The 14,874-nt window shown below is 40.0% G+C and overlaps 1 protein-coding gene across 5 annotated transcripts in view; it reads left to right on the forward strand.

The window, feature by feature from the left end:
* wdr7 (WD repeat domain 7) overlaps nucleotides 1-14,874 on the forward strand; it is a 573,837-nt gene that overhangs the window by 547,728 nt on the left and 11,235 nt on the right. The window lies entirely within an intron of this gene.

Consider the following 14,874-nt stretch of genomic DNA (forward strand, 5'->3'; position numbering starts at 1 on the left):
TTTCCATCTTTCCTGTAGGTAATGTTTAAGCATTGGATGAAAATGGCAAGAGGTTCACAATAGAATTAAACGGGCACAAAGCCTTGAAGGTCTTTGATTTTATCTTCATTTTCAGAATCAACAACAGGAGCATTAATACTTGCAAACCAGGAAAGGTGACTAAAATTCCTATTTAATATTTTATACAGAAATAACCTATCGAAATACAGTACATCAATGTGTGCTATTAATCCAAGGAATTTTAAATAAAGATTCTAGACAACAGATTACTGTATACAGGGCATATGGAGAAACTGCAAAGTGTTTGCAATCCAAGAGGGAACCACTGCAGCATTATTTTAGTGGAAGGGCAAATTTCAAAGCTTTGTAATGATCTGCAGAATCCTTCATGATCAATCTATTCAGAAAGGTCAGACAGATATTGCATAATATACCTTACCCTCTCCAGCCACACACTGAAATTTTGCAGTGCATTTTTTTGTTTGTGACTTGTATACTCGTAGGGTTTCAAAGTTCATTGCATTTTCAGTCACAGTGTGCATGGGTGATCAGTAACCTTTATAATGGAAGTGGTGTGCTCATTTTGGCATGCAATTGTGTCGTTGTTATGATTCAAGATTGTTTAATGTCATTTCCAGTATACAAGTATAAAAGAGATGAAAGAATTGCAACTCCATATCTGATGCAGCACAAAAAAAAACACAAGATAAAGAACACAACTATAGTTTAAAAGAAACAACATAAATGTATGAGATAATATAAATATATATATGTTATCTTATACATATATATGTTATATATATAGACAATAGGTGCAGGAGTAGGCCATTCGGCCCTTCTAGCCAGCACCGCCATTCACTGTGATCATGGCTGATCATACACAATCAGTACCCCGTTCCTGCCCTCTCCCCATATCCCTTGACCCCGCTATCTATAAGAGCTCTATCTAACTCTCTCTTGAATGCATCCAGAGACTTGGCCTCCACTGCCTTCTGGGGCAGTGCATTCCACATATCCACCACTCTCTGAGTGAAAAAGTTTTTCCGCATCTCTGTTCTACATGGCCTACCCCTTATTCTTAAACTGTGGCCTCTAGTTCTGGACTCACCCATCAGCGGGAACATGCTTCCTGCCTCCAGTGTGTCCAATCCCTTAATAATCTTATATGTCTCAATCAGATCCCCTCTCATCCTTCTAATGTGTGTGTGTGTGTGTGTGTTATATATATGGGTGGAGGTGTTAAGCCTTACTGCTTGGGGAAAGTACCGTTTTTAAGTCTAGTGGTCTTGGCGTGGATGCTATGTAGCCTCCTTCCTGATGGGAGTGGGACACAGTCCACGAGCAGTAGGGCCTGGCATAGATTAACAGATTTTTCTTCAAGATTTATTTGGTAAGTATGCCATCTCAAACACATCTTAAAAAAGCAGCCATGTTAGACATAATTAATTCTGTTAAAGATTAAATACAACTCTCACTATATATGCTTGGATTAAATTAATTCAGCAAAAGTTCAGAACAAGTAGCGGATAAAATAAAAGCAGAGGGGGCACAGTAATGTGGTGGTTAGTGCAATCGCTTTATTGTGCCAGTGTTCACTGATTGGGGTTGGATTCCTGCCATTGACTGCAAGGAGTTTGTCTTTCACCTGGAGACCATGAAGGTGACCTCTGGGTGCTCTGCCTTCCTCCCATATTCTAAGAGTTAGTGAGTTGTGGGCACTGCGAGCTGACCCAGCATGATGTACCGTGGAGAGCACTCTGACTGGTTGCATATCAGCCTGCTCTAAGGTTCCAGTGCACTTTATCAGAAAAAGCTGCAGAGGGTTGTAGACCCACCCAGCACCATTTTGGGCACTTGCCTCCCCACCATCCAGAACATCTCCAAACGGCGATGCCTTAAGAAGATGGCATCCATCCTTTCAGACCTTTCCATGTCCTTTTCTCATTCCTACATACAGGAGTCTGAAAAGCCACACTCAGTGTTTTAGGAACTGCTTCTTCCCCTCTGCTATCAGATTTGTGAATGGTCAATGAACCCATAAACACTAGCTCACTATTCCTCTTTTATGCTATATACTTATTTATAAATTGTATTGTTTATTTATTTTATTGTAACTTAGTGATTTTCTTATGTCTTACACTGTACTGCTGCCCCAAAACAACAAATTTCATGACATATGTCAGTGACAATAAATCTAATTCTGACGATCAGTTTTTTGCCCTCTTTAAGATAATTATTCCTCAGCAGTGTTTCCTTCTGCTTACTCATTCAAGTCAATGTGTGATCATATCCTGCTATCAGCTGCTGTGTTCACTTCATTTTCTCCTGAGCTCTGAATAGAGGAATAATTTACCATTGTCATCAAAAATAACTCAATTCCTGACTTTGTAAAGCCCATTATAATTAGGTCTAGGGAAAGCTTCAACCAAAGGTTGTTACATTATGTGACATTATATTAACAATCCTTTGATGCAAATGTAATTCAGGTATATAAAAGAGAAATAAATACTTGGTAAGTTTTTTTAGAGAATTAGGAAAAAAGCAGGGTTTAGAAAGACAGCTACCATAGATAGCAGAATTTCAGAATGAATAGGTACAAGGACTAAATGTCTGATTTATGTTTTGAGTAGCAATTAGTTGCTTATGTTTGAAGATTACTGAAGAGAAAGTAAATCTGTACCTAAATTCTGTATCTCGCATCCACATCAGTTCCTACAGTACTTTGAAGCCAAGGGTTGCTTCTCATTATTATGTAGACACTTTCAAGTCCCGTAGTCAATGAACAGAGCAGACTCGATGGGCCAAATGGCCCAATTATGCTGTGCCTTATGGTCTAGGAATCTGAATTCTGGATGATGGTTGACGAGAACCCGTGGAATTTTCTCCCTCCTTTTCAAATAGTTTTAGCAGTTCTTTCTGAGCAATTGAGTAGGTAAATCATCATTGATCTGTTTTATTTCAGTTCAAAGTTCAAAGTAAATTTATTATCAAAGTGCATATATGTCAGCATATGTAACCCTGAGATTCTTTTTCTTTTGTGCATACTCAATAAATCTATAGAATAATAATCATAACAGAATCAATGAAAGACCACCCAACTAGGGTGTTCAACCAGAGTGCAGAACTCAAGAAACAGTGCAAATGCAAAAAATAAATAAACAAACAAACAAACAAACAAACAAACAAACAAACAAACAAGCAAGCAATAAATATCGGGAACATGAGATAAAGAGTCCTTGAAAGAGAGTCTTCGAAAGCCTAGTCTTTTAAGTAAATATTTTGTTGCTACGACTTTAGTGCAGTATTCAATTCATTGGCTATTGTAGACATAATCTCATTGCAGCAGCATCTCATTTTTCCCTTGGACAACGAAAATGTTCTTCCTTCTTGGTGCTGTTCACACTGCTGAGCAAAGGCCAGCCAGACCTCAGTAATCGAATTGTTGTATGAGGGCAATGTGTGAATTTGTGCTAGCTTAAGGAACTAGCTTCCAGCAATTGTTGATTTGATTTTAAATATAAAGATTAAAGATTAGCTTTATTTGCCACATTATTGAAACATGCAGTGAAATGCATTGTTTTGTATCAACGATGAACATAGCCTGAGAACTGTGCAGGGAGCAGCTCACAAGTACTTCTGCACCACAGCTCACTAACCTTAACTGTACATCTTTGGAATGTGGGAGGAAATCAGAGCACCTAAAGGAAACCAGTGTGCTCATAGGGAGAACATACAAACTCCTTACATACAGCAGTGGGAATCGAACTCTGATCGGTGAGCACTGGCATTAAAAGCAATTGCACTAACTGCTCTGCTACCATGCCAGCCAAAATAAATTTGTTTTCTGCAATGCATGAGAGCACAAGTTTAATACGCAACATCCACAAGACAAAATCATTTCTCATCCTGTCTCAGCTGCAGGACACTACCCTGCAGCAGTCAAAGTTCATTGCAAATCCATGGAAAACATGGACCACATCTCATATTATGGGAACCATCTCTTGGCTGAGGTGTACCTTGATGAAAAAATTCAATGTTTCCTTCAAAGTTCCAGCTCAACTGTTGATTACCTGGAGAAAATGGGTGCTGAAAGATCAGAATGTCAGGTTTGGCATAAAACGCCAATTATTCATATCTCAACATACAAATTAATCTACATGAATATAGGGTAAGGAGTTGGTCAATGTGATTCAAATATAATTTATTTGGTTTTATTATAAAACGCAAGGATCACATGATTGCTGCCACCCACCCCCATATGCCTCTGAGGCTTGGAATGCCTATAGCAAGCATCTCAAGGTACTTGAAAGATACCACGATTAGTGTTTCGCAAAATCCTTTTATGCCGTTTTATATTACTGAAAGGATGAGTGGACCTTTGTCAATGTCCAAGCTAATATCTCCAGCATTGAGCTTTTAATTACACTCAGTCAAATCCATTAGGCAGGCCACATCTCCAGAATCCCAAACAGACTCTTAATATAACATGGGAAGAGATTAAATTACATTTATTTGTCACATGTACATTGATACACACAGTGAAATATGCCGTTTCCATCACTGATCAACACATTCCAAGGATGTGCTGGGGCAGCCCACACCTGACACCATGCTTCAGTGCCAACATGGTATGCTCCACCCTGAACCGTATGTCTTTGGAACGTGGAAGGAGAATGGAGAAGAACTACGCGCCATGGGGAGAATGTACAAACTCCCTGCAGGCAGCGGCAGGAATTGAACCTGGGTCACTAATGCTGTGAAACATTAGGCTAACAGCTACACTACCATTCCACTTTTAGCAGGCAGATAGGAAAATATTGAAGGATATGCAACATCCCCACAGAGTCCAGGGAATTTCTAGCCCATGATTGCTCAAAGTGAAGAACTATTTAAGATGGTGTTAAGAACCTGAAGCTGTGCATCAAGACCTCATTGAAACCTTGTATTAGATTGCACCATTCCCAAACTAACTACCATTTGCTTGATCAGACATCTCCTGCCCTATCTGATGAGTTGTTATTGTTGGATTCTGATATTTTAATACAAGACTCTTTTAGAAGTTAGGAAAGAGGCACAAAACTTGTTGCTTCACAATCATTTTATTAAGCATTGATAGAGCAAAGGAAACAGGAACATAACATAGTAGCAGAAGGCTTAAAGGCAAAAGAATAAACTGCCAGGGAGATTAAGATGGCACAGCTTTGTGTTTAGCTATTTTATACCACTGAGTAAAAGAAAATTCCATTCAAATTCATAGATAAGAATTAACCTATTGGAAAGCTATTATTCATATAGTTCCTCCTTCTTCAAAGAAAGGAGTGTCCCTTCCTCCACCATCAACGCTGCCCACAACCGCATCTCTTCCATTTCACGCACATCTGTTCTCACCCCATCCTCCCGCCACCCCACCAGGGATATGGTTCTTCTCGTCCTCAACTACCACCCCACCAGCCTCTGCACCTAGCAACTTCTCTGCAACTTCCACAATCTACCAACGGGATCCCACCACCAGGAACATCTTTCCCTCCCCCCTACCATCCTCCCACTTTCTGCTTTCTGCAGGGATCTCTCCCTATGCAACTCCCTTGTCCATTCATCCCTCCCCATTATTCTCCCACCTGGCACTTATCCTTACAAGCGGAACAGGTGCTACGCCTGCCCCTACACCTCCTCCCTCACGACCATTCTGGGCCCCAAACAATCCTTCCAGATGAGGTGACACTTCACCTGTAAGTCTGTTGGGCTCATATACTGTGCCTGGTGCTCCCAGTGTGCCTCCTATTTATCAGTGAAACCCAACATAGATTGGGAGACCACTTTGCCGAGCACCTACGCTCTGTCCACCAGAAAAATCAGGATCTCCCAGTGGCCACTCATTTAAATTCCACTTTCCATTTCCATTCCGATATGTCTATCCATAACCTCCTCTACTGTCACGTTGAGGCCACACTCAGGTGCGAGGAACAATGCCTTATAATCCGTCTGAGTAGCCTCCAATCTGATGGCATGACCATTGATTTCTCGAACTTCGGGTAATGCCCGACCCCCTCTCCTTAATCATTCCCCATCCCCTTTTCCCTCTCTCACCTTATCTCCTTGCCTGCCTATCGCTTCCCTCTGGTGCTCCTCCCCCCTTTCTTTCTTCCATGGACTTCTGTCCTCTCCTATTAGATTCCCCCTTCTCCAGCCCTGTATCTCTTTCACTAATCAACTTCCCAGCTCTTTACTTCACCCTCCCCCTCCCAGTTTCACCGATCACCTTGTGTTTCTCACACCCCCTTCCCTCACCTTTAACTCTACTCTTCATCTTTTTTTCTCCAGTCCTGCCGAAGGGTCTCAGCCCAAAATGTCGACTGTACTCTTTTCCATAGATGCTGCCTGGCCTGTTGAGTTCCTCCAGAATTTTGTGTGTATAATTCAAATAATCCAGTGCCAGGTTAACCAATGAGGAAAACACTTCTTAAAAGAATTTAGAACAAAGAAGCTTCCAGAACTTTCCAACACTATACATTGTATTGTCTCTAGAGGCATGTTAAACTGTAGTATGCATAAAATGCATACAGATAATTAATTGATAAACTGCAAAGAAAATAGCAATTAAACAGTCTTATCTCAGAATTAAGCAATCTGATCTAACATAGTCTCATTGTAACTGATTGTCATATGTTACCATGGGATGTGGAACTGGCAGATGGAGTTCAATCTGGAGAAGTGTGAAGTGATTCACTTTGGAAGGTCAAATTTGAAGGCAGAGTACAGGTGTTAATGGCATAGTTCTTCAGCAGTGTGGAGGAACAGAGGGTAATGCGGTGGCTAAGAAGGTTTGGGATATGTTAGCCTTCATTAATTTGGGACTGAGTTGAAGAGCCATGAGGTAATGTTACAGCTCTATAAAACTGTGGCTAGACTACACACTTGGAATATTGTTTTGAGTCCTGGTCGCCTCATTATAGGAAGGATGTAAAAGCTTTGGAGAGGGTGCAGAAGTAATTTACCAGGTTCCTACCTGGATTGGAGAGCATATTTTATGAGGGTAGGTTGAGTGAACCAGGACTTTTCTCTTTGGAGTAAAAGAGGATGAAATGTGACTTAATCAAGGTGTATAAGCTGATAAGAGGCAGAAATCAAAGGGATAGCTAGGGGCTTTTTTCCCAGGGTGGTGATGGCTAATAGCAGGGGCATAATTTAAAAGTAATTGAAGGGATTCTCAGTGGTAAGTGTTTTACACAGAGAGTGGTGAGGGTGAAAATGCCCTGTCAGTGGTAATGGTAGAGGCAGATACATTAGGGGCATTTGAGAGACTCTGATAGGCAAATATATGAATGGAAAATGAGGAGCTATGTTGTAGAGAGTGTTAAATTGATCTTAAAGTTGGTTAAAAGGTCAGCACAGCATTATGGGCCAAAGGCCCTGTGCAGTACTGTAGTGTTCTATGTTCTAATTAATCTGCCACAGTGCATTAGACAGTTATGGAAATATTCATCGGTAGAGGTACCTTCTCCAAAATAAAGACAAAAAGCCTTGAAGGAAGAGGAAGACGTTGGAGGTTCAGAATTTTTTCCTTAATTTGCTGCCCTATGTAGATGGTTGCTATTCACTTCAGAAACAGCCACAAAAGATTCCTCCATTTTATTCCAGTGATTAAGAATTTGACAGCTTATTTAATTTGTTGCATTGAGGGAGCCCTAAATGCAGCCACACTTCTGAATAATTTATATTATTTTTATATTCTAGTTTTTTCTGTTGCATGACCATTATAAACTGTGCAGACATTTGCTGAAAGAAAATACGTTCTGTAATTTTCTGTAACCTTTGTCTTTCATTGATGAAGTACACTCTGTAGACACTTTATAAGGTACACCTGTACACCTGCTCATTCATGCAAATATCTATTCAGCCAATCATGTAGCAACAACTCAATGTATAAAACCATGCAAACGTGGTCAAGAGGTTCAGCTGTTGTTCAGATCAAACATCAGAATGGGGAAGAAATGTGATCTAACTGACTTTGACCGTGGGATAATTGTTGGTGCCAGATAGGGTGGTTTGAATATCTCAAATACTGCTGATCTCCTGGGATTTTTATGCACAAAGATCTCTAGAGTTTACAGAGAATGGTGCAAGAAACAAAAACCATCTGCTGAGTGGCAGTTCTGTGGGTGAAAATGCCTTGTTAATGAGAGAGGTCAGAGGAGAGAGATCCTGAAGAAGGGTCTTGGCCCGAAACGTCGACTGTTTATTAATTTTCATCAATGCTGCCTGACCTGCTCAGTTCCGCCAGCATTTTGTGTGTGTTGCTGTGGCTTTCCAGCACCAGCAGAATCCTGTGTGTTTATGACATCAGAGGAGAGTGGCCAGACTGGTTCAAGCTGACAGGAAGACGACAGTAATTCAAGTAACCACTCATTAACAGCAGTGCTGTACAGAAGAGCATCTCTGAATGCACATGTCAAATCTTGAAGTGGATGGGCTACAGCAGCAGAAGACAATGAGCAGAGTCTGCGTTATTAGGTACAGGAGGTACCTCATAAAGTGGCCAAAGAGTGTATTCTTTCTAAAATAAAACTTCAGTTCTAATTTTTATTTAATACATACTTGTTCAAGATGAGACCAGTGAAAACTTTGCCCAGTACATTTAAACAACTAATCTATTGGTTTAACATTTACTCATTCTTGGAGGGTTTGCTTTAATAAACACTTTAAAAAGAATATTACTGTAAAGTCTGTTGAAAGGTCTGCTGTTAGTGTCTGTGAATTATATTTAATCAACTACAAATTCTAATCTAAGTAAATCAAATCATCCACAAACTGCCAGTTTAAAATGTGATCAATTCTCAAGTTAATGCAAGTGCGAGTTAACAGCCACTAATAATGTGGAAATTAAAAGTACATTAAAGAGGATGTTGTCTCTGCATAGGTACTGCATGTTGCACCCTGTCAGGGTTGTGAAGTAACTGCTTGGCTTTGTCAATATGATGCAACAGATACAATGGCTATGCCTAAATCATACAGGGTTAAAATCCTTTTTTAGAAAATTTGAGTCATATACTGTTGGAGTCTTTCTGTTTTAAAAATAGATTAGATTTATTATTCACATGTACATATGGTGAAATGTGTCAACAACCAACACGGTATGTGGATGTACTGGGAGCAGTCCACAAGCATCACCATGCATTCAGCACCGTGTGTTTTTGGAATGTGGGAGGAAACTGGAGTACCCAAAGGAAACCCCACATGGTCACGAGGGGAGCTATAAATTCATAGGGTGTAGAATATTACAGCCAGTACAGGCCTTTTGGCAAACAAGTGGTGCCAACTATTTAATGGTTCTAACCCTTGTCTTCCATTTTTCCTTCATCCATGTGCCTATCAAAGAATCTGTTAAACACCCTCTAATGCCTCCAGCTCCTCCTCTGGCATCCCCCTATACTTACCTTCAATCACCTTAAAGATATGCCCTTTCATATTAGCCATTTCAATCCTAGTAAAAGTCTTTGGCTATCCACTTGATCTATGCCTTGTACACCTCAATCAAGTCACCTCTCATCCTCCTTCACTCCAAAGAGTAAAGCTCCAGCTCACTTTAACCAACATGGGAGAGTGGATGAATCTACTCACTGACCGCATTACGAAGGATGAAGATGAGCATTAGATCCACCTGGGAATAGCGAGTTATAGAGCAACTACTGGGAGATGGGATTAATATGGAAGGGTAGTATTGCAATCAGTCAAGTTTAATATGCTGTTCTCCAAAGGAAATATCTATTTTTGGGTCTACAGGTGGCTGTAGAGGGCGAATTTCCTTAATGGAGAACCCCTGTATGTGATCTTGTTTAATGTGGGGAGGCTGATACATGGGAAGCCACCTCATGGTTCTTGACAGATCAGGGTCAGGGTCCAGTGATACAGAATGCAAGATGACTGGGGACTCTTCACTGCTGCAGCCTTCCTCTGCCTTCACTGCTGTTGCGATGTGTTATCTTCTGCCAGCTCCACCATTCAGGTCTTGATTAGATTGCTCTTTGTCTGGGTCCTTCCCCTTGACCTTAACACCAAAAGCAGAGCCTTAGATGGCATCATCCCCAGGATACCAAGAACCCACAACCCCCCCCCCCCCCCCACCGCCACTGTGACAAGGTGACAATCCTTGGACAACTATGGAAGGGTACCCACTGGCTAGCATTCACAATTGGGCTGAATGGCCTTTTGCTGTATAGTTCTGTTACTCTTAAGATTTTATAACAGATGATTTGTTGTCTTCAAGAATGTACACATTGCATAGATAACCCAAAAACAGAGTAATCCTACTTTATAGTTGGACTTGTAATATGTAAGATTACAGAGTACTGAGTCTTGAAACATCTGTCAGTCAACAAAACACAAAGGTGGGTGTTAAATTGTTAAATATTTGATGTCAAATGAAATTGCATGAAAATAAAAGAAGAGAAATAAGTACTTTTGTTAAAAAAAGAAGCTTATGTAGGAAAACCATATCTCTTTCATTAAGAAAAAAGGCTGGGCAGAAAATGTTCTTCTTCTGGCAGTTGGGAAAACTCCATTTTCTCCAGAAGATACTGGTGTAGAATCTACACTGCCATCATAGAGAGAAGCCTCACATCAGTCGTTGCTGTCTGGTTTGGTGTAGCGTCCTCTCACAATATACAAAGACTATAGTGAACTATCAGGACAATAGAAAAGGTTATTGGCTGCAGATTACCATCACTGCAGGACTTGTATGTGTCCAGGACAAAGAAGTGGACAGAAAATTATTGAAGACGCTACCCACGATTCAAACTGACTTCTCCAAAAGTGTTTTGTGGTTTTTTTCTTCTGGAAGCAACATAATATCATGTTAAAAGTTTATTTCCCCAAGCAGTTAATCTGATCAAACATTCTTATTAGCCCCCACCTCTATCTATTGAACCCCCATCACTGCACTGCACTGTAAACACTTTAAATCATTTTTATAATGCTATTAACTGGTATTAATGTATTTATGCACATTTTATTCCATGTCCATAATGTAACCTTTAACTTTACATTTTATTTTCTTTAGAATTGTTGAATATTGTTTCTCAGTGCATGTAGTGCCAACATACTGCCAATCCCGAAAACATGTACATGTATATGGTGAATAAAGTAGATCTTGATCCTTGAAATGTGCCCTTCCACTGAATTCATTGACCTCCAAAGGGTGGTAGAAGAACAACGATGCAAGAGTGGTGGTACGTCAGACCCGGTTCAAAAAAGTAAACTACTGCTAGTGGGACCCATGGCCGGGGATTATTGACAGATTTCACTGTGTTTCACAGGCTACATCTGTCAACTTACATTTTTCAACAATATGGCTGTTTCGTCTTCCAAACTGTCATGAACGCAGGAAGCAAAAACGGGATGCAATATGAGGCAAGCTCAGTGGGGGGGACTCTCAACAAATGAGAGACAGATATTGACAGACAGTCTGCAGTTTTAGTGATGAATGTATTTCATAAACTGATGCTCAAGGTCACTTCTTGCTCAGAGCGTTTGCCAGCATCAAAACATCCCCATTTTTTAACATGATACTGAGCTCAAAAATCAACTAGCAGATTCTCAAAATTCAAAGTTCAAAGTAAATTTATTATAAAAGTACATTTATGTCACTGTATACAACACTGAGATTTGTTTTCTTGTGGGCATACTCAGTAAATCCAAGAAATAATGAAAGACCACACCCAAGCAGATGGACAAACAACCAGTGTGCAAAGACAACAAAATGTGCAAATATAAAACAAAATAATAATAATAATAAATAAGCAATAAATATCAAGAACTTAAGATAAAGAGTCCTGGAAAGTGAGTCAGTTGTGGGGACAGTTCAGTGATGGGGCAAGTCAAGTTATCCCGCCTGATTCAAGAGCCTGAAGGCTGAGGGGTAGTAACTGTTCCTGAACCTGGTGGTGTAAGTCCTGAGGCTCCCTCTCAGTAGAAGTATTACTTCAGAAGAAATTGGTATCTTTTCACTTCAGGGTATTTTCCATATCTTAACCTGGATCAGTTTTTAAATATTTCACAATCAGGTTTAATATCACTGGTATAGGTTGTGAAATGTGTTGCTTTAATGCAGCAATACATGGCAAATATAATTTTAAAAATAATTAACAATAAGAAATATATATAAAAATTAAATTGAGTAAGTAGATAAATACCTTATTGATCCCAAAGGAAATTACATTGTCTCAGTAGCAATACAGGTGCACAGATATTCAAATATACAAATATTAGAAGAGAAGTAAGAAAGAATAAAAAATAAGTTACCTCAAGCAGTCTAACTGGAGGGGGTCATCACTTCCCCGGCTATAGGTTGACTCATTATAGAGTCTAATGGCTGAAGGTGAGAATGGCCTCATATAGCACCCTTTGGAGCAGTGCAGTTATCTTAGTCTATTAGAAAGAGTGCTCCTCTGTTCAGCCAAGGTGGCATGTAGAGGGTGAGAAACATTGTCCAGAATTGCTAAGATTTTCTGTAGGATCCTTCGTTCTCCTACAGCCTCCAGTGCAAAAACAGAAGAAAAAGAAAGAAGTAGTGAGGTTTATGTTCATGGGTTGATTCATTGTCCATTCAGAAATCTGATGGCAGATGGGAAGAAGCTGTGTCTGAACTGTTGAGTGTATGTTTTCAGGCTCCTGTATCTTCTCCTTGATGTTAGGAATGAGAAGTGGACATGTCCAGGGTGATGGGGGTCTGGAATGATGGATGCTCCATTTTTGAAGCATCACCTGTTGAAGTGTCCTCAGTGCTGGAGAGGTTATGCCTATTATAAAGATGGCCGAGTTTGCAACTTTTTGCACCTTTTTCCATCCTGCGCATTGGCCTCTCCATGCCAGACGGTGATAAAAACAATCAAAATGCTCTCCACAGTACATCTGTAGAAGTTTGCAAGAAAACATTTGAAATATTTGCTGCTATTTATTATCTCCAAGTATCTTGAAGATCCTGATTTTTGGTGGGAAACATTACTCAGTCTTCTGATACTATTCAAAATTAGCATTGACTATCAGGGAGCGATCTCCTTCTTTGGCATTCTCCTGAGGATTGAGTGAAACTTGTTCTCCCTCCATTTTTGAGAGTTCTGAGGTTCCTGATCAAACCATGGAATCCTGGAAACCATCATAGCTCATTTTGCCTCTTTACAATCTGAAGGGTCATCGGATAATGATCAATGATGGAAACTCTGACTCATTTTCTTTCCCTGCCCTGAGATCTTTATCACATTACGGTTAAGAGTAAAGCTGGAAGCCTTCTCGTGCACTAGCTGAAGCAATTTGTCAAGAATTATTGTTGAACAATAATTATTCAGAGTAACAATTACTTTGTTCTCCTTTATACTTGTGTACTGGAAATGACATTAAACAATCTTGAATCTTGATATAGTATTTTAAATTGCACTACTGTCGTGCTATTTTTGGCTATTTTCCTTCCAAGTCATACAGTATTTCCTGACTTGAATATATATTGCCTATCTTTCACCAAATGGTGTACCTTACAGCCATGATGTGGAGTCAGTGGATGGTATAATGCGTAAGGGGTGGGTGGAATGCTAATCAAGCTGGCTGCTTTAGTTCTGCATGCTGTTGATTTTTTAGCATCTCATTACAGCTGACTTGCCCTAGCAGATAAAGAGTTTTCCATTATATTTTGTGAGGTAATTTTGCAACTCTATAAAACTTTGGTTGGACCACACTTAGAATATTGTGTTCAGGACTGGTCGTCTCTTTATAGGTAGGATGTGGAAGTTATAGAGAGGGTGCAGGGGAGATTTACCAGGATGCTGTTGGATTAGAGAGCATGTCTAATTAGGAAGGGTTGAATAAGCTAAGGCTTTTCTCTTTGATCAAGATGATAAGAAGCATAGATCGATTAGATAGCCAGAGACTTTTAGCAAGGATAGAAATAGCTAATATGAGGGACATAATTTTAAGGAGTTTGGAGGCCCAGCGAGCCACCTGTTTAACCCGAGCACAATCACAGGACAATTTACAATGACCAATTAAAGACTACTAACCATTATGTCTTTAAACCATGGGAGAAAACTGGTGCACCTGGGGGAAACCCATGAAGTTACAGACAAAACATAGAAACTCTGTACAGACAGCACTAGAATTAAACTCCGAGCCCCAACATCTGTAATGGCATTGTGTTGACTGATATGCCACAGTGGTGCCCAGAGGAGTTGTGGTAGCATAGTAAGGATGAGGTTAATATGTTTTTGATTAGTAAGGGAGTCAAAGGTTATGAGGAGAATGGTGTTGAGAGGGAAATTAAGTAAGCCATGACTGAATGGCAGTCCAAACTTGATGGGCCAATTGGCCTAATTCTGCTCCTATGTCTTATAGTCTTTTGGACCAAGTGTATTGTACGCACATTTGCTGATGGTACAGAGATGCTGAGACAATAATTTGGCAGCTGGAAGGGGTTACAGAGAAATTTAAAGTTACCTGCTTAGGTAGGAAGGATAGGAAAACAGAACTGCTTTTTGGTTACACAGATATGACGAATATTTATTTTTTATCTACAGACATTTGTATTTATTGGGACACAGCACTTCTGGCCCTTCAAGCTACGCTGCCCAGCAATCGCCCAATTTATCCTAGCCTAATCACAGGACAACTTACAATGACCAATTAACTACCAAACTGTATGTCTTTGACTGTGGGAGATAACCGGAGTACTTAGAATAAACCCATACGGTCACATAAAGAACATACAAACTCCTTACAGGCAGTGGCGGAAGTTGAACCTGGGTCAATTTAACTGTAAAGCGTTGTGCTAACCACTACACTATTGCTAAAGTTATGAAGGGTCATAAATTTAAGGTGTTTGGAAGAAAGTAT

This window comes from Hemitrygon akajei, chromosome 13 (assembly GCF_048418815.1).
Source record: "Hemitrygon akajei chromosome 13, sHemAka1.3, whole genome shotgun sequence".
NCBI classification, from domain to species: Eukaryota; Metazoa; Chordata; class Chondrichthyes; order Myliobatiformes; family Dasyatidae; genus Hemitrygon; species Hemitrygon akajei.